The following is a 20,578-nucleotide window of genomic DNA, read 5'->3' as shown; positions in this document are numbered from 1 at the left end:
AGAATTCACCAACCAAGTATCTAGCGCGTCTTCAAGAGACTCACCTAACATGTAAAGACTCCCATAAATTTAAGGTAAAGGAGTGGAAAAAAAGATGTTCCATACAAATGGACACCAAAAGCGAGCAGAGGTAGCTATTATATCAGACAAAACAGACCTTAAAGTAACAACAGTTAAAAAAGACAAACAGAGACATTATATAATAAAAGGATTAGTCCAACAGGAAAATATCACAATCCTAAATATATATGCACCTAACACTGGAGCTCCCAAATTCATAAAACAATTATTACTACACCTAAGAAATGAGATAGACACAATAATAGTGGGGAACTTCAATACTCCACTGACAGCACTAGACAGGTCAAGACAGAAAGTCAACAATGGAAAAATGGACTTAAACTACACTCTAGAACAAACTGACTTAACAGATATTTATAGAACATTCTACCCAACCATTACAGAATATATATTTTTTTTCATCAGCACAAGGAACATCCTCCAAGATAGACCATATGATAGACCACAAAACACATCTCAATAAATTTAAGAGAACTGAAATTATATCAAGTACTCTCTCAGACCACAGTGGAATAATACTGGAAATTAACTCCAAAAGGAACCCTCAAAACTATGCAAATACATGCAAGCCAAATAATCTGTTACTGAATGATCCTTGGGTCAACAACGAAATCAAGATAGAATTTAAACAATTATTTGAATTGAATGATAATAGTGGCACAACCAATCAAAACCTCTGGAATATAGCAAAAGTAGTGCTAAGATGAAAGTTCACAGTATTAAATGCCTACATCAAAAAGTCTGAAAGAACACAAATAGAAAATCTAAGGTCACATTTCAAGAAACTAGAGAAACAAGAACAAACCAAATCCAAACCCAGCAGAAGAAAAATAACAAAGATTAGAGCAGAACTAAATGAAATTGAAACAAACGAAAATACAAACGATAAATGAAACAAAAAGTTGGTTCTTTGAAAAGATAAACAAAGTCAATACACCATTAGTGAGATTAATCAAGAAGAGAGAAGATCCAAATAAGGTCAATTAGAAATGAAATGAGAGATATTACAACTGACACCACAGAAATACAAAAGACAATTCAAGACCACTATGAACACCTTCATGTGCATAAACTACAAAACCTAGTATGTAAACTATATAAACTATAAATTCCTGGAAATATACAAACCTCCTAGATTAAACCAGAAAGAAACAAAAACTCTTAAAAAAAAAAAAAAAACAAGTAATGAGATTGAAACAGTAATAAAAAAAAGTTGCCAACAAAAAAAGGTGCAGGACCAGATGGATTCACAGCTGAATTCTATCAGACATTCAAAGATGAATTAGTACCAATCCTACCGAAACTATTGAAAAATATAAAGATGGGATCCTCCCTAAATCATTCTATGAAGCCATCATTACCCTAATACCAAAACCAGGAAAGGACATAACAAGAAAAAGAAAACTACAGACCAGTATCTCTGATGAAAACAGATGCAAAAATCTTCTGTAGCTAAATGAATTCAACACAACATCAAAAAGATAATCGACCATGATCAAGTGGGTTTCATACCAGGGAAGCAGGGTTGGTTTAACATACACAAGTAAATAAATGTAATGATATATCACATAAACAGAAATAAAAAGAAAAATCATATGATCATCTTAACAGATACAGAAAAAGCATTTGACAAAATCTAACATTCCTTTATGATTAAAACCCTTATGAAAATTGGCATAGAAGTGACATATCTTACAGTAATAAAAGCCATCTATGACAAACCCACAGGCAACATTATACTGAATGGGGAAAGGTTGAAAGCATTTCCTCTGAGAACTGGAATAAGACAAGGATACCCACATTCACTAATTCTATTCAATATGGTACTGGAAGTCCTGGCCAGAGTAATCAGACAAGAGAAAGAAATAAAGGGCATCCAAATTGGTAATGAGGAAGTCAAACTGTTGCTCTTTGGCAATGAAATAATTGCATACCTAGATAATCCAAAGACTCATCCAAGAAGAATACAGGAGGGCGGAGCAAGATGGCCGAATAGGAATAGCTCCAGTCTCCAGCTCCCAGCGTGAGCAACACAGAAGACGGGTGACTTCTGCATTTTCAACTGAGGTACCAGGTTCATCTCACCAGGGAGTGCCGGACAATCAGTGCTGGTCAGCTGCTGCAGTCTGACCAGCGAGAGCTGAAGCAGGGCGAGGCATCGCCTCACCTGGAAAGTGCAAGGGGGAAGGGAATCCCTTTTCCTAGCCAGGGGAACTGAGACACACAGTATTGGGTAATTCCCACCCCAATACTGCGCTTTACCAAGGGTCTTAGCAAATGGCACACCAGGAGATTATATCCCACACCTGGCCGGGAGGGTCCCATGCCCACGGAGCCTCCCTCATTGTTAGCACAGCAGTCTGCGATCTAACTGCAAGGCAGCAGCGAGGCTGAGGGAGGAGCGCCCGCCATTGCTGAGGCTTAAGTAGGTAAACAAAGCCGCCAGGAAGCTCGAATTGGGTGAAGCCCACCACAGTTCAAGGAGGCCTGCCTGCCTCTGTAGACACCTCCTCTGGGGACAGGGCATAGCTAAACAAAAAGCAGCAGAAACCTCAGCAGAGGTAAATGTCCCTGTCTAGCAACTTTGATGAGAGCAGTGGATCTCGCAGAACAGAGGTTGAGATCTGAGAATGGACAGACTGCCTGCTCAAGTGGGTCCCTGACCCCTGAGTAGCCTTACTGGGAGACATCCCCCACTAGGTGCAGACCAACACCTCACACCTCACAGGGCTGCATACACCCCTGAGACGAAGCTTCCAGAGCAAGAATCAGATGGCAACACTCGCTGTGCAGCAATATTCTATCTTCGGCAGCCTCCGCTGCTGATACCCAGGCAAACAGCATCTGGAGTGGACCTCAAGCAATCTCCAACAGACCTACAGCTGAGGGTCCTGACTGTTAGAAAGAAAACTAACAAACAGGAAGGACACCCACACCAAAACCCCATCAGTACGTCACCATCATCAAAGACCAAAGGCAGATAAAACCACAAAGATGGGGAAAAAGCAGGGCAGAAAAGCTGGAAATTCAAAAAATAAGACCGCATCTCCTCATCCAAAGGAACGCAGCTCATCACCAGCAACGGATCAAAGCTGGACGGAGAATGACTTTGACGAGTTGAGAGAAGAAGGCTTTAGTCCATCAAACTTCTCAGAGCTAAAGGAGGAATTACATTCCCAGTGCAAATAAACTAAAACTCTTGAAAAAAGAATGGAAGAATGGATAACTAGACTAATCAATGCAGAGAAGGCCATAAACAAACTGACAGAGATAAAAACTATGACACGAGAAATACGCGACAAATGCACAAGCTTCAGTAACCAACTCGATCAACTGGAAGAAAGAGTATCAGCAATTGAGGATCAAATGAATGAAATGAAGCGAGAAGAGAAGTCTAAAGAAAAAAGAGGAAAAAGAAATGAACAAAGCCTTTAAGAAGTATGGGATTATGTGAAAAGACCAAATCTACGTCTGATTGGGGTGCCTGAAAGTGAGGGGGAAAATGGAACCAAGTTGGAAAACACTCTTCAGAATATCATCCAGGAGAACTTCCCCAACCCAGTAAGGCAGGCCAACATTCAAATTCAGGAAATACAGAGAACGCCACAAAGATACTCCTCAAGAAGAGCAACTCCAAGATACATAATTCTCAGATTCACCAAAGTTGAAATGAAGGAAAAACTGTTAAGGGCAGCCAGAGAGAAAGGTCGGGTTACCCACAAAGGGAAGCCCATCAGACTAACAGCAGATCTCTCGGCAGAAACTCTCCAAGCCAGAAGAGACTGGGGGTCAATATTCAGCATTCTGAAAGAAAAGAATTTTCAACCCAGAATTTCATATCCAACCAAACTAAGTTTCATAAGTGAAAGAGAAATAAAATCCTTTACAGACAAGCAAATGCTTAGAGATTTTGTCACCACCAGGTCTGCCCTACAAGAGATCCTGAAGGAAGCACTAAACATGAAAAGGAACAACCGGTACCAGCCATTGCAAAAACATGCCAGAATGTAAAGACCATCGATGCTAGGAAGAAACTGCATCAACTAACCAGCAAAATAACCAGCTAATATCATAATGACAGGATCAAGTTCACACGTAACAATATTAACCTTAAATGTAAATGGACTAAATGGTCCAATTAAAAGACACAGACTGGCAAATTGGATAAAGAGTCAACACCCATCAGTTTGCTGTATTCAGGAGACCCATCTCACATGCAGAGACACACATAGGCTCAACATAAAGGGATGCAGGAAGATCTACCAAGCAAATGGAGAACAAAAAAAAGCAGGGGTTGCAATCCTAGTCTCTGATAAAACAGATTTTAAACCATCAAAGATCAAAAGAGACAAAGAAGGCCATTACATAATGGTAAAGAGATCAATTCAACAGGAAGAGCTAACTATCCTAAATATATATGCACCCAATACAGGAGCACCCAGATTCATAAAGCAAGTCCTTAGAGACTTACAAAGAGACTTAGACTCCCATACAATAATAATGGGAGACTTCAACACCCCACTGTCAACATTAGACAGATCAACGAGACAGAAAGTTAACAAGGATATCCAGGAATTGAACCCAACTCTGCACCAAGCGGACCTAAACAGACATCTACAGAACTCTCCATCCCAAATCAACAGACTATACATTCTTCTCAGCACCTCATCACACTTATTCCAAAATTGACCACATAATTGGAAGTAAAGCCCTCCTCAGCAAATGTACAAGAACAGAAATTATAAAAAACTGCCTCTCAGACCACAGTGCAATCAAACTAGAACTCAGAACTAAGAAACACAATCAAAACCGCTCAACTACATGGAAACTGAACAACCTGCTCCTGAATGACTACTGGGTACATAATGAAATGAAGGCAGAAATAAAGATGTTCTTTGAAATCAATGAGAACAAAGATACAACATACCAGAATCTCTGGGACACATTTAAGGCAGTGTGTAGAGGGAAATTTATAGCACTAAATGCCCACAAGAGAAAGCAGGAAAGATCTAAAATTGACACTCTAACATCACAATTAAAAGAACTAGAGAAGCAAGAGCAAACACATTCAAAAGCTAGCAGAAGGCAAGAAATAACTAAGATCAGAGCAGAACTGAAGGAGATACAGACACAAAAAAACCTCCAAAAAATCAATGAATCCAGGAGTTGGTTTTTTTGAAAAGATCAACAAAATTGATAGACTGCTAGCAAGACTAATAAAGAAGAAAAGAGAGAAGAATAAAATAGATGCAATAAAAAATGATAAAGGGGATATCACCACCGACCCCACAGAAATACAAACTACCATCAGAGAACACTATAAACACCTCTACACAAATAAACTAGAAAATCTAGAAGAAATGGATAATTTCCTGGACACTTACACCCTCCCAAGACTAAACCAGGAAGAAGCTGAATCCCTGAATAGACCAATAGCAACCTCTGAAATTGAGGCCATAATTAACAGCCTACCAACCAAAAAAAAGTCTAGGACCAGATGGATTCACAGCTGAATTCTACCAGAGGTACAAGCAGGAGCTGGTACCATTCCTTCTGAAATTATTCCAATCAATAGAAAAAGAGGGAATTCTCCCTAACTCATTTTATGAGGCCAACATCATCCTGATTCCAAAGCCTGGCAGAGACACAACAAAAAAAGAGAATTTGAGACCAATATCCCTGATGAACATCGATGCAAAAATCCTCAATAAAATACTGGCAAACCAAATCCAGCAGCACATCAAAAAGCTTATCCACCATGATCAAGTGGGCTTCATCCCTGGGATGCAAGGCTGGTTCAACATACTCAAATCAATAAACATAATCCAGCATATAAACAGAACCAAAGACAAGAACCACATCATTATCTCAATAGATGCAGAAAAGGCCTTTGACAAAATTCAACAGCCTTTCATGCAAAAATCTCTCAATAAATTCGGTATTGATGGAACGTATCTCAAAATAATAAGAGCTATTTATGACAAACCCACAGCCAATATCACACTGAATGGGCAAAAACTGGAAGCATTCCCTTTGAAAACTGGCACAAGACACGGATGCCGTCTCTCACCACTCCTATTCAATGTAGTGTTGGAAGTTCTGTCTAGGGCAATCAGGCAAGAGAAAGAAATAAAGGGTATTCAGTCAGGAAAAGAAGAAGTCAAATTGTCCCTGTTTGCAGATGACATGATTGTATATTTAGAAAACCCCATTGTCTCAGCCCAAAATCTCCTTAAGCTGATAAGCAACTTCAGCAAAGTCTCAGGATACAAAATTAATGTGCAAAAATCACAAGCATTCTTATACACTAGTAATGGACAAACAGAGAGCCAAATCATGAATGAACTCCCATTCACAATTGCTTCAAAGAGAATAAAATACCTAGGAATCCAACTTACAAGGGATGTAAAGGACCTCTTGAAGGAGAACTACAAACCACTGCTCAATGAAATAAAAGAGGACACAAACAAATGGAAGAACATAACATGCTCATGGATAGAAAGAATCAATATTGTGAAAATGGCCATACTGCCCAAGGTAATTTACAGATTCAATGCCATCCCCATCAAGCTACCAATGAGTTTCTTCACAGAATTGGAAAAAACTGCGTTAAAGTTCATATGGAACCAAAAAAGACCCCGCATTGCCAAGACAATCCTAAGTCAAAAGAACAAAGCTGGAGGCATCACACTACCTGATTTCAAACTATCCTACAAGGCTACCGTAACCAGAACAGCATGGTACTGGTACCAAAACAGAGATATAGACCAATGGAACAGAACAGAGTCCTCAGAAATAATACCACACATCTACAGCCATCTGATCTTTGACAAACCTCAGAAAAACAAGAAATGGGGAAAGGATTCCCTATTTAATAAATAGTGCTGGGAAAATTGGCTAGCCATAAGTAGAAAGCTGAAATTGGATCCCTTCCTTACTCCTTATACGAAAATTAATTCAAGATGGATTAGAGACTTAAATGTTAGACCTAATACCATAAAAACCCTAGAAGAAAACCTAGGTAATACCATTCAGGACATAGGCATGGGCAAGGACTTCATGTCTAAAACACCAAAAGCAACGGCAGCAAAAGCGAAAATTGACAAATGGGATCTAATTAAACTAAAGAGCTTCTGCACAGCAAAAGAAACTACCATCAGAGTGAACAGGCAACCTACAGAATGGGAGAAAATTTTTGCAATCTACTCATCTGACAAAGGGCTAATATCCAGAACCTACAAAGAACTCAAACAAATTTACAAGAAAAAAACAAACAACCCCATCAAAAAGTGGGCAAAGTATATGAACAGACATTTCTCAAAAGAAGACATTCATACAGCCAACAGACACATGAAAAAATGCTCGTCATCACTGGCCATCAGAGGAATGCAAATCAAAACCACAATGAGATACCATCTCACACCAGTTAGAACGGCAATCATTAAAAAGTCAGGAAACAACAGGTGCTGGAGAGGATGTGGAGAAATAGGAACACTTTTACACTGTTGGTGGGATTGTAAACTAGTTCAACCATTATGGAAAACAGTATGGCGATTCCTCAAGGATGTGGAACTAGAAGTACCATATAACCCAGCCATCCCATTACTGGGTATATACCCAAAGGATTATAAATCATGCTGCTATAAAGACACATGCACACGTATGTTCATTGCGGCACTATTCACAATAGCAAAGACTTGGAATCAACCCAAATGTCCATCAGTGACAGACTGGATTAAGAAAATGTGGCACATATACACCATGGAATACTATGCAGCCATAAAAAAAGGATGAGTTTGTGTCCTTTGTAGGGACATGGATGCAATTGGAAACCATCATTCTCAGCAAACTATCGCAAGAACAGAAAACCAAACACCGCATGTTCTCACTCATAGGTGGGAACTGAACAATGAGATCACTTGGACTCGGGAAGGGGAACATCACACACCGGGGCCTATGATGGGGATGGGGGAGGCGGGAGGGATTGCACTGGGAGTTATAACTGATGTAAATGATGAGTTGATGGGTGCAGCACACCAACATGGCACAAATATACATATGTAACAAACCTGCACATTGTGAACGTGTACCCTAGAACTTAAAGTATAAAAAAGAAAAAAAAAGTTAAAAAAAAAAGACTCATCTAAAAAGGTCCTAGATCTAATAAATGAATTCAGTAAAGTTTCAGATACAAAATCAATGTACATAAATCAGTAGCACTGCTATACACCAACAGAAATCAAGCTGAGAATCAAATCAAGAATTCAACCCCTTTTACAACAGCTGCAATAAAATAAAATAAAATTCTTAGGAATATACCTAACCCTAACAGGTGAAAGATCTCTACAAGGAAAACGATGAAATACTGCTGAAGGAAATCAGAGATGACACAAACAAATGGAAACGCATCCCATGTTCATGAATGGGTAGAATCAATATTGTAAAAATGACCATACTGCCAAAAGCGATCTATAAATTCAATGCAATTCCCATCGAAATACCACCAACAGAACTAGAAAAAACAATCCTAAAATTCATATGTAACATAAAAAGAGCCCACATAGCCAAAGCAAGACCAGGCAAAAAGAACAAATCTGGAGGCATCACATTACCCAACTTCAAACTACTACAAGGTTAGAATTACCAAAACAGCATAGTACTAGTATAAAAACAGGCATGTAGTACAATGGAATGGAATAGAGAACCCAGAAATAAAGCTAAATACTTACAGCCAACTGATTTTCGAGAAAGCAAACAAAAACATAAAGTGAGGAAAGGACACCCTATTCAACAAATGGTGCTGGGATAATTGGCAAGCCACATGTAGAATAATGAAACTGGATCCTCATCTCTCACCTTATACAAAAATCAACTCAAGATTGATCAAAGACTTAAATCTGAGACCTGAAACCTAAAAATTCTAGGAGATAACATCAGAAAAATTCTCCTAGATATTGACCTAGGCAAAGAATTCATGAGCAAGTGCCCAAAAGCAAATGCAACAAAAACCAAGATAAATAGATGGGACTTTACAATTAAACTAAAAAATGCCTACACAGCAAAAGCAATAATCAGCAGAGTAAACAGACAACTCACAGTATGGAAGAAAATCTTCAGAATCTATATACCTGACAAAGGACTAATATCCAGAATCTACAAAGAACTCAAGCAAATCAGCAAGAGAAAAGCAATCAATCCCATCAAAAAGTGGGCTAAGGACATGAATAGACAATTCTCAAAAGAAGATATACAAATGGCCATAAGCACATGGAAAAATGCTAAAATAAAAATTACTAATTATCAGGGAAATGCAAATCAAAACCACAACGTGATACCACCTTACTCCTGCAAGAATGGCCATAATTTAAAAATCAAAAAGTAATAGATGTTGGCGTGAATGTGGTGAGAAGGAACAGTTTTACACTGCTGGTGGGAATGTAAACTAGTACAACCACTATGGAAAACACGATGAAGATTCCTTAAAGAATTAAAAGCAGAACTACCATTTGATCCAGCAATCCCACTACTAGATATCTGCCTAGAGGAAAAGAAGTCATTTTTATGTAAAAGACATGTAGGCACACATGTTTACAGCAGCACAATTCACAATCGCAAAAATATGGAACCAGCTTAAATGCCCATCAACCAAGTGGGTAAAGAAAATGTGGTATGTATACCATGGAATACTACTCAGCCATAAAAAGGAATTAAATAATGGCATTCACATCAACCTGGATGAAGCTGGAGACCACTCTTCTAAGTGAAGTAACTCATGAATGGGAAAATCAAACATAGTATGTTCTCACAAGTGGTAGCTAAACTATGAAGACACAATGGCATAAGAACAACAGAATGGACGGACTCTGGGGAATTGGGGAAATGGGTGCGAGGGGGGTGAGGGAGAAAAAAAAAAAAGAATAGTAAGAGAAATTGAGAAGAAAAAATCAGCTCTCTGAGGATAGGAAAAAAATGTAGGCGTTCTTAACTTGGGTTTATGAACTTGTGAAACTGTATGCAGTTTTTAGAGTGCATATACACATTTTTCTTTTTATTTATTTATTTATTTATTTTTATTTTTATTTTTTATTATTATACTTTGAGTTCTAGGGTACATGTGCATAATGTGCAGGTTTGTTACATATGTATACTTGTGCCATGTTGGTGTGCTGCAGCCATCAACTCATCAGCACCCATCAACTCGTCATTTACATCAGGTATAGCTCCCAGTGCAATCCCTCCTCCCTCCCCGCTCCCCATGATAGGCCCCGGTGTGTGATGTTCCCCTTCCCAAGTCCAAGTGATCTCATTGTTCAGTTCCCACCTATGAGTGAGAACATGCGGTGTTTGGTTTTCTGTTCTTGCGATAGTTTGCTGAGAATGATGGTTTCCAGCTGCATCCATGTCCCTACAAAGGACACAAACTCATCCTTTTTTATGGCTGCATAGTATTCCATGGTGTATATGTGCCACATTTTCTTAATCCAGTCTGTCACTGATGGACATTTGGGTTGATTCCAAGTCTTTGCTATTGTGAATAGTGCCGCAATAAACATACGTGTGCATGCATATACACATTTTTCAAGATAGAAGGTCAACATTTTAATCAAAGGAAATAGTGACCCCACCCTCCCCCCTCAAAAAGTGTAAGAACTCTGAGGACAAGACTTAATACACTTATAGAAACAAAATGAGGTACATTAACATATCTAAAGAAAGAATATGTCCCCTTGAGGGGTGGAAGCTTTAAAAAAGAAGCTCTACTGGGAAAACTTTGGCCTTGGGTTCTAAAGAACTGCCCAAGTGAGTTGGCACTATGGCACAGGCCAGCAATATGTTGCCCAAGGAACAAGTGTGTCCCATACTGGAGATGGATCTTTGGATAATGATAGCCTGATTACCTTAGCCAATGAGGTGCTTCAGTGAACTCCCTTTGCTCTGATTCCATACCCATCAAGCTATCTTACTTAATAATTTGGCTTCCCAATTAAATCTGCCTGCAAGTAGAGCCTATGGTAATTAGTGAAGAAAAGTAGTTGATACTCCTCATCATTCCATCTACATATAAGACACGTGTGTGTTGGGGGGAGGGTGTTTTTGACTGTGTGCAAGAGCATGCACTTGTGTGCATGCTCACACACACACACACGTTAATGTTAGTCTATAAAACATCTTCCTAACTTGGCTTCCAGCATGTTACCACTTCCTACTTATACTTATCTGGATAATAGATCTTGTCTGGTTCTCATCATCCCAGTCTCTTAATGTTGGAATGTTCACAGGCTCAGTACTCGAACCACCCCTCCCCTCCCACCCTCCCCTCCCATCCTTCCCCTCCACTCTTCTCTTCTTTCTAAACCTACTGCACAGATAATCACACTCTATCTCAAGGCTTTCAGCAGTCTATACAGAGGACTCTCAAATGTACATCTCCATCTATACCTCTCCCCTAAGCTTTGGTCTCACATGCGTAACTGCCTACCTGACATTTCCACTTAGATGTTCACGAAGTATCTAAACTCAATTTGCCTAAAACTTAACTCCTGATAACCCCGATCTTCCCTCCCAAAATCTTGTTACTGTTGCATTATTTTCTATCTCAGTAAACTGCAAATTCATTCTTTCAGTTGCTCTGGCCAGAAACTTTGGAATCATCATTGACTCTTTTGTTTCTTTCATCTTCCATCTAATTAGTCAGAAAATCTTATTTTCTCTACCTTTAAAATAAATATCCATGGCCGGGTGTGGTGGCTCATGCCTGTAATCCCAATGCTTTGGGAGGCCAAGGTGGGCAGATCACTTGATCTCAGGATTTTGAGACCAGCCTGACCAACACAGTGAAACCCTGTCTCTACTAAAAATACAAAAATTAGTCAGGCATGGCGAGCTCCTGTAGTCCCAGCTACTTGGGAGGCGGAGGCAGGAGAATCACTTGAACCCAGGAGGTGGAGTTTGCAGTGAGCCGAGATAGCACCACTGCACTCCAGCCTGGGTGACAGAGTGAGGCTCTGTCTCAAAAAATGTAATGAAATGAAATGACATGAAATAAAATACAAAAATAAAATAAATATCTAGAACCTGATCACGCCTCATGAACCCATCTTCACCACTCACCCTAGTCCAAGCCACCATCATCTCTCGCTTGAATCCTGTAGCCTCTTACCTGGTCTCCTTGCTTCTACTCTTGTTCCTCTATATTCTATTTTTAACATGATAACCAGAGTGAGACTTTAAAACTTACATCATATCACGCTATTCTCCCACACAAAACCTCCCCATGACTTCCCAATTTAATGCCAGAAAAAGTCAAAGTCTTTACAATTTATTCTAAGGTTCTATACAACTGACCTCCCCACATCCACCCTCCTGTTAGCCATCTGACTTTGTATACTATTACTATAATGAACAGCATAATGCAAACCACCCCAAGGTTAAGGCCCTGGCTCTTCACCCTTGTTAGCTGTGCGCATTCTATTGCTTGTGTGGCAAGTTACTTAACATCTGTTTCACAGATCCTCATCTGTACCGTCTTATAGGGTTGACATAACAATTAAATGAGTTAATACTTATGAAGTATTTAGAAAAGTATCCAACACATAGTGAGTACTATATAGTATTTGTTACAGAAAATGCTCACTCTCCTGCAGCCATACTGGCCTCTATGCTGGTCTTCAAACATGACAGTTTAGCCTCCACCTCGTGGCTTTTCCATTCTTCTTTCCTCTTCCTCGCATTCTCTTCCCTCAGATATCTACTTTGTACATGTTCTCACCACCTTCAGGTCTTCCATTAAAAGTCACCTTCTTGGAGGCCTCTGCTGACCACCCAATTTACAACTGTGATACCCTTTGGCTCCCCACCTCCTGATTCCTGCTTTGTTTTGTTTTATTCTCCATATCACTATTATCTAACATACTATGTATCTTAATTACTTGTTGTCTGTCTCTCTTACTGGAATTTAAGATTTCTGTTTTTCACTGGTCTATCTCCAATACCTACCACATAATAAGTATTCACTAAATACTTGTTGAATCAATACTATAAAATACTCACAACTGTATTACTCTCATGAATTAGAGATGAGGACAGAATTCACCAGGTGACATATTCAAATAATCCTCCACTGAACAGGGTCTTTGAATCATTCAGGAGACAATGGGTCCAAAAAGTTTTACATGACTACATAAACGAGAGAAGAGTAGATATTTACTCTTATTCAGGCCTCTGTTGTTATCTTTCCACCTCTTGAATACTCTTCTAAACTGATTAAAGGATTAGGAAGCTGGCTGTCTCTCTGCCTCAAATTCTATTCTCCAAGAGAGTTCAATTATCAGGTAAACTACCCATCCAATACACTAGCATTCAATACATTTGTTGCATTTCCTCAATCTCAATCCTTTATCCCCATGTTATACCCTGGGCCTTGCCATTACACAGAATTTCTCCATTTTTGAAATCATAAATGTCAATATTCTACTCAGTCTGCAACCTTCTACCTTTTAACTCTTTCATTCTCTAATTCCCACTATATGTGCTCTTCAGCCTTATTTAGAAATCACAGCCTTTGATTTTTCCATTTTTTGCTGATACAGCACTCCCTACCTGTCTTCTCTTCTTCCCTACCCAGCCTGGCCCCAAGGTCATCACTTGGACTATGTTCTCCTGAGCAACCTCAGCTCCCCTTGCCACAGTGTACCAGTAGCCAAGACAAAAACTCCAATCGTGGATCAACGGTAAAGAACTCAGTCTTCACTTATACCCCTTACTAGCTGAGCAGTTTTGGGGGGAAAAAAAAATCTCAAAATAATGCAGAATTTTGTTCCAAATCTAATTTGCAATTTCTAATTTCTATTAGGCTCTCAACCCTGCTTATAAAACCCTTCTTAAAAACCTACATAATACCTACAGTGTGCCTAGCACTGTTCTACATAGTTACAAATATTAACTCATTGAATTCTCACACTCATGGTAACACTCTGAGGTAGATACTATTTGGGTTTTTTTCCCACAGATAGAGGACTTTTTATTTGCCACTATTATAAGTCTGAACTTCAAACAGATTTTTGGACTGGTGATTCATATACATCAGTTCATTCAACTTGAGCACCTATCTTGTCCCCAGTGACTTTTCCAAAACTGCTACCTTCACCATGAAGCTCCATAAGTTTTCCCAATTCAAACTTCGGCTTCTTCAGCATTTTTACTTTTCTAACGAAGACATCATAGAGAGGATAAATAGATTGGCAAGCCTTTTCTATGTCTTTTCCATTACTGTCTGGAATCAATTATTGACCACTTATTTCAAGTCATTTGTCTGTACCTCTCAGGTCATGATTTCCATCATCTTCTTCTGGATTTGGAGGACCTGTTGGTGCTGAGCATAAAAGGTCTTCCATATCTGATTGTTGCATTTTTTAGTGAAACCAACACAGAACAAATGAAGCAAGTAAACATCAGTAGTCTTGACATCAATGTGAGCTTCAATCATTGTCTGCCATTTTTTGACCATGGAACACATTTTGTCACGGGTAAGATCCATGCCATGAGTGTTAGGCAGTTTTTGCCCTGAACGTCTTCAGTAATTAGCTTGAATTTTCTAAATGCAACTTCATCATTCTGCAAATCAATAAGACTCACTTAAAGCACACAACCCTTGAAGCCATCAGATGCAATTTTGATTCCTTGGGTCCTGGTGACTAGCATCTTTCCAATATTTCTTATATTGAACATAGCAAGTGCTTTCACATCATACCAATCATTCCTAGAAAATGGATCAACCACTTTCTTCTTGGCTCCCTTTTTGCTGCCTTTTATAAGGCGCTTGTACTTGCCAACCGCCATGGTGCTGCTCAGAGAGCCAAAAACTGAGGTATATACTATTATGGTCTCTGTTTTACAGATGAAAAAAAATTAAGGCACAGACAAATCAAGTGACTTCACAAGGTCACACTGCCAGTAAGCAGTAGAGCTTACTAGCTCCAAATCCTGGCAGTCTAGCTCAAGCTTTTATCTCAATGTTCTTCTCCATGTTATAAATGAAAATGAGGTACAGAGAGGCTCAGTAACTTGCCCAAGGATACCCATTTATTGAATGGAAGAACTTTGGTTTGAATGCAAGGAGACTGATTGCAGAATCCATACACAAACCCACTAACCTACACCATCACCTCAGGACTAAAGCCATCTGAGAGAATGATGCTCAGCAGGGTTTAGAGCTCCTTGATTTCCCATGCCATTCTCAGCAAACTTACCTAGACCCACACCTACCTCTACCTTTCTCCCACCCTCCTAGTGTTCAATCATTTGCTCTGGACAAATTTTTTCCCATTTCTTTCCATCTCTTTCCTGTATCGTCAATCTCTCCATCTTTACTTGCTCTAACAGTCATGTTCAAGTTTCTTTCATCCCAAAAGATCTTACCTTCAAGAAAATTTTTGGTAAGGCCATTCTTTATAGCTCCCTTCACCTGCTCACTCCCTTCTCAATCAGGATCTTCAAACGAGCAATACTCACTTTCTCACCTTTTCTCTCATTGTAACTGAACTTCTTCACCAATAACTCTTCTAAAGCTTTTGTTGCTAATGTCTTCAGTGATAATACCAACTGTAAATTCTTTTTTTTTTTTGAGATGGAGTCTTGCTCTGTTGCCCAGGCCGGAGTGCAGTGTTGTGATCTTGGCTCACTGCAACCTCCACCTTCTGCATTCAAGCTATTCTCCTACCCCAGCTTCCCAAGAAGCTGGGATTATAGGCACCCACAACCACTGGCCTCTAATTTTTGTATTTTTTAGTAGAGATGGTGTTTCACTATGTTGGCCAGGCTTGTCTCAAACTCCTCAGGTGATCCACCCACCTCAGCCTCCCAAAGTGCTGGGATTATAGGTTAAATTCTAATGGATAATTTTTAGTCTTTATCTTACCATGTCACTATCTTGCTCTTCATTTCTTCTTCTTGACATTCTCTACCCCCTTGGAATCCTTAGATCTACACTCTAACGATTCTTCTGCCATCTCTGTCTCCCTTTTTTAATTCCTCAACTCTGGTTTCCTCCCCAGGGTTTGAACTAAGTTTTAAAAAGCTTGATTTAACATTCCCCGCCACCCACCCACTCCCATCCCCCCACCCTGCAATGTACATGCTTTATTCTTAATGATCTCCCTGTAGAAAATGGAATTTAAATGGTATTCAGCTGACAGTAATCCCATCAGTGGTCATGGCTTTGTTACTCCTTTTTGAATAGCCACCTCTCTCATTCCCCATTCCTTCTAACTTGTGGTCAAAATGGAAACTGGCTGACCCTATATCCACATGGTTGGTCTAAAGGTAAGCATCTGACTTTCAAAAAGACAGGTATAATGGAAGCCTGACCAAACACCCTGCTAGCTAGATGGAAAAGACAGACAAGAGGGCAAGCTGTGTCTCTATTTTAGTCATAGATATGTTAATATATTTTCAATCAAAATTAAGGGAATGTGGTCTGCTAAAGAAGTTTTGTTCTATTTTAGAATGTGAGACACAGTGCAGGAGATGTCAGGTGGATGCTGAAACACTGAAATTTCAAAGACACTTTAAAGATTTATGGTTATAAAGTATAACTGGTTCTGGATTTTACAAGATGTCTGGCCACTGTAGTCACAGACTGCAAGAGAATGTTTGTGTCCTCCCATAATTCATACGTTGGAACCTAATTCCCAATGTAATGGTATTAGGAGGTGGGGCTTTTGGGAGGTGATTCAGCGGCCTCATAAAAAAGATCTCAGAGAACAAACCAGGAAGGAAGCCCTCGCCAGACATGGAATGTGTCAGCACCTTGATCTTGGACTTCCCAGCCTCCAGAACTGTGACAAATAAATGTCTGTTGTTTATGATACACAGTCTATGGTATTTTGTTATAGCAGCCTGAATACAGTTAGACATAGATTTACCAGATAGATGCTGCAACCAAACCTGTCCTCTTGGCCAGGCAGAGTGGCTCACACCTGTAATCTCAACACTTTGGGAGGCTGACACAGGAGAACCATTTGAGCCCAGGAGCTTGGGATCAGACTGGACAGCATAGTGAGACCTTGCGTTTAATAAAAAACAAAAAAAGTAGGCAAATGTGGTGGCCTGTGCCTGTAGTCCCAGCTACGCAGGAAGGTGAGTATCACAAGGAGGATCACTTGAGTCCAGGACATCAAGGCTGCAGTGGTCTCTGACTGCAGCACTGCACTCCAGCCTGGGCAACAGAGCGATACTCTATCTCAAAAAAATAAATAAATAAATAAATAAATCCCATTCTCTCTAACAGATATGATGTAGCACGATTTAAGGTTTTATTAAACATGTAATGACAATTTGGTAAGCAAGCATTGCAATAAAGCTTTCCTGACCAACTACTATAATATCACTGGCCACTTTAAAAGAAGAAAATATAAATTCTTTGCAAAACCTTGGTTATATAGATATAAAATCTGTTTGAATCACATTTCTCTGCATTTATCAAGGTGCAAAGAAAAATGAAGTTGCATTAGCTTACAAATGGCCTGTCTACATCGTGTAACGGTGCAGAGACCTAGGGCTGTTTTCTCGATCTATGCAGGGCATACCAAGATCTACAGAGCAAAAGTGCTAGGCATGGTTTGACAGGTTGCTTAAACGGGGCTTAAGGTAGGTAAATGAGAAAAAAAAAAAAAAAAAAAAAAAAAAGGCAATGTCAATACAATCAATGAGCTTTTTATTTGCTTTATAAGTGGAAGAAAGCATACTCTTGATTAGAAAAGCAAATATCACATCAGTGGTTGTATAGATAATATGGCACATTTATGAACTAGACAGTCCCTTGAGGCAAAACCATACTTAAAATAAAATCTTTTCATCTTAATCCTGAGTATGTCTACACTTTCCTATATACAAATGTAACAAACCTCAGTATAAGATAAAGAGGTGGTAAACCCTAGTATAATTAGTGGTACCTGTAAAAAATACTATTAGGGCCAGAGTGGCAATAAAAGTCAGTTAAGCAAGAAGTTTGAAATTCATACCCTCTTAGACAAAATGGTTGAAATAAATTTTCTCTAAATTTTCTCTAAATGATTAGTATGACCTTCCAATCATTTATAAACATGTGGATACTTGGGGCAATAAGATCACTTATTAACTGCAACAAACATTACACATCTTTTGTAATTAAAAAAATAAAAATGCACACAAAAATGTATGGTTTAAGTTCAACAGTCTCCTTGATGACAATGCCATGCACTGTCTCATGTGTTGTCTCATTGATTTTTTCTCACTGAATTCATTCACTCATTAAATACTTATTGAGCTCCTTCTGTAATAGGAGTTATTATGCCAAAGATTTAAGAATTAAATCTTTATTATTATAGTAACTCATTTTCTCACACACATAGTTATTACAGCCAGGGCTCAACAGGCCCTTCCTGTCTTTCATGACTGGTGAGGTCTGCCTGTTGAGTAGCAACCTATGCTGTACCTGTGGTATGGTGCACACTAAACTGTTTTCTGCTGAGGTATTCACAAAAGGTCTAAATGAAAAAGAGCATGCTCTTCCATCTATCTTAAAGCAAATGCCTATACACAAAGACAGAATATAAACGATGTATTTTTTTTTCTATAAGAAAGATACAATGTCCTGTAAAATTTCAAAATGGAAGCAATCATTTCCAGCTTCAGAACAAAGTTTTTAGAACCTATATATGAGATTTGTTTTGTTGCTGTTTATTTTAAAACACTTCATTGGCCGGGCGCGTTGGCTCAAGCCTGTAATCCCAGCACTTTGGAAGGCCGAGACGGGTGGATCACGAGGTCAGGAGATTGAGACCATCCTGGCGAACATGGTGAAACCCCGTCTCTACTAAAAAATACAAAAAACTAGCCGGGCGAGGTGGCAGCGCCTGTAGTCCCAGCTACTTAGGAGGCTGAGGCAGGAGAATGGCATGAACCTGGGAGGCAGAGCTTGCAGTGAGCTGAGATCCGGCCACTGCACTCCAGCCTGGGCGACAGAGCGAGACTCCGTCTCAAAAAAAAAAAAAAAAAAACACTTAATTGTGGTATAATTGATACTGCAGAAAGCTGTACATATTTCTGTTTTGTTTTTAAAGAATGATAGAATACAGACAGATAAGGATAAGAAGAAAGGCCTTTCCAAGAAGAGGCAATGGCATTAATAAGGAAGTGAAAGGGAGTCGCTCTGAGGAAACTTGGAAATTTTGTGAACTCTAGGGCAAAGGATCTATGTAAGATAGCAATGGTCTAGAGAGGTATTTTGGATCCGGACTGTGCAAAGTTTTAAACGTTCTGTGGGAAGTCTGGACTTTATCAGAAACCCCCACAGGCTTCTCAGCAAGGCAACAACATGATTAGAACCCTGCTTTTGGGAGATTAACGTAGTCAGACTGATTTTGGGGGGTGCTTTAGGGGGGGAAAGAATAGTATGGCAATGGGAAAAATCCTACTAAGAGTGATAAAAAGAGAAAGGTTGCTGGATAGAATTATATATTATTGAAGAAGTCATCATCAAGCACGGAGGACCTACCAGGTGCTGTGCCATAGCCAAGGAACTTTATATATGGTAGGATTTCAAATCTACATAAAATTCCTACAATGTGAGGAGTATTATTAACATGTTGCACATGAGACAACTGAGGTTTAGTGAGGTCAAAAAACTGCCTGGAATCACATTTAAAATGTGGTGGTGGAGCCAGGCCTGGCTGATCCAAATAGTCATGCATGATCTATTTTCCCACACTTCCTCTTAATGAAGAGCCAGTCAACTTAGTACAATGTTTGTATGAATGTTTATCCCCTATGAACTTGGGCCTCTAATAAGTTATTGAGTCTGGATGTCTCATAGCTTAGTGGCATGGGAGTAGCTGGAAGGTTGCCAGCCATGGGAAAAGCCAAAGTTTGCCAGGTAACTAGTAGCCATAGTCGGGGGGCCAATCTGGCTCTCTCCCCATGACTGGCAAGGGTTCCACACAGTCTGGTCCTTAACATCTCCCTTGGGACTCCAACTTCGCACTGCACACTCACCCTCAGCCCAAGAGGCCTCTTCTCTTTTCCAGCAAATTTATGAACTGGCTGCTCAGAGCATTCTCCCCATGGGAAGACAGGAATCCAAATCTGGGGGATTTGAACAAACAGCTCCATTTTCCTTCACTTTTATATTCTCCTGCTTCCCAAAAGGGTCCAAAGTAACGTGGTGAATAAAGAGTAGGCTTTATTCATATAATAAAGTTGACTACTCCATGCAAAGTCTCTGTTCATGAGGAGTATGACAAAAAGTTCATGAGAAGCTCTTTGTTTGATGTATAAAATGAATTCTGTTCAATATTGCTAATTTTAAAGCCTCATCATTCTAATATATTAATACACTCACCTTAATACTCTATAATTAATGAATTATAGATTTCTTTAAGAACTCCTTCAAAGGACAATCTTTTAGAATCAAATTCTTCCTTGCCCCTTGCAGAAATGGCCCACAACACTATTTTCATAT

At 39.4% G+C, this 20,578-nt stretch overlaps 1 protein-coding gene and 1 pseudogene across 4 annotated transcripts in view; both read right to left on the bottom strand.

The window, feature by feature from the left end:
* The window catches only part of WARS2 (tryptophanyl tRNA synthetase 2, mitochondrial), a 120,009-nt gene that overhangs the window by 91,655 nt on the left and 7,776 nt on the right, over nt 1-20,578 (bottom strand). The gene's annotated exons all lie outside the window — the stretch shown is intronic.
* On the bottom strand, nt 11,431-16,168 carry LOC119624304 (small ribosomal subunit protein eS1-like; annotated as a pseudogene).

This window comes from Chlorocebus sabaeus, chromosome 20 (genome assembly GCF_047675955.1).
Source record: "Chlorocebus sabaeus isolate Y175 chromosome 20, mChlSab1.0.hap1, whole genome shotgun sequence".
In the NCBI taxonomy this organism is placed as follows: domain Eukaryota; kingdom Metazoa; phylum Chordata; class Mammalia; order Primates; family Cercopithecidae; genus Chlorocebus; species Chlorocebus sabaeus.
This window is presented reverse-complemented; position numbering and strand designations above follow the sequence as displayed.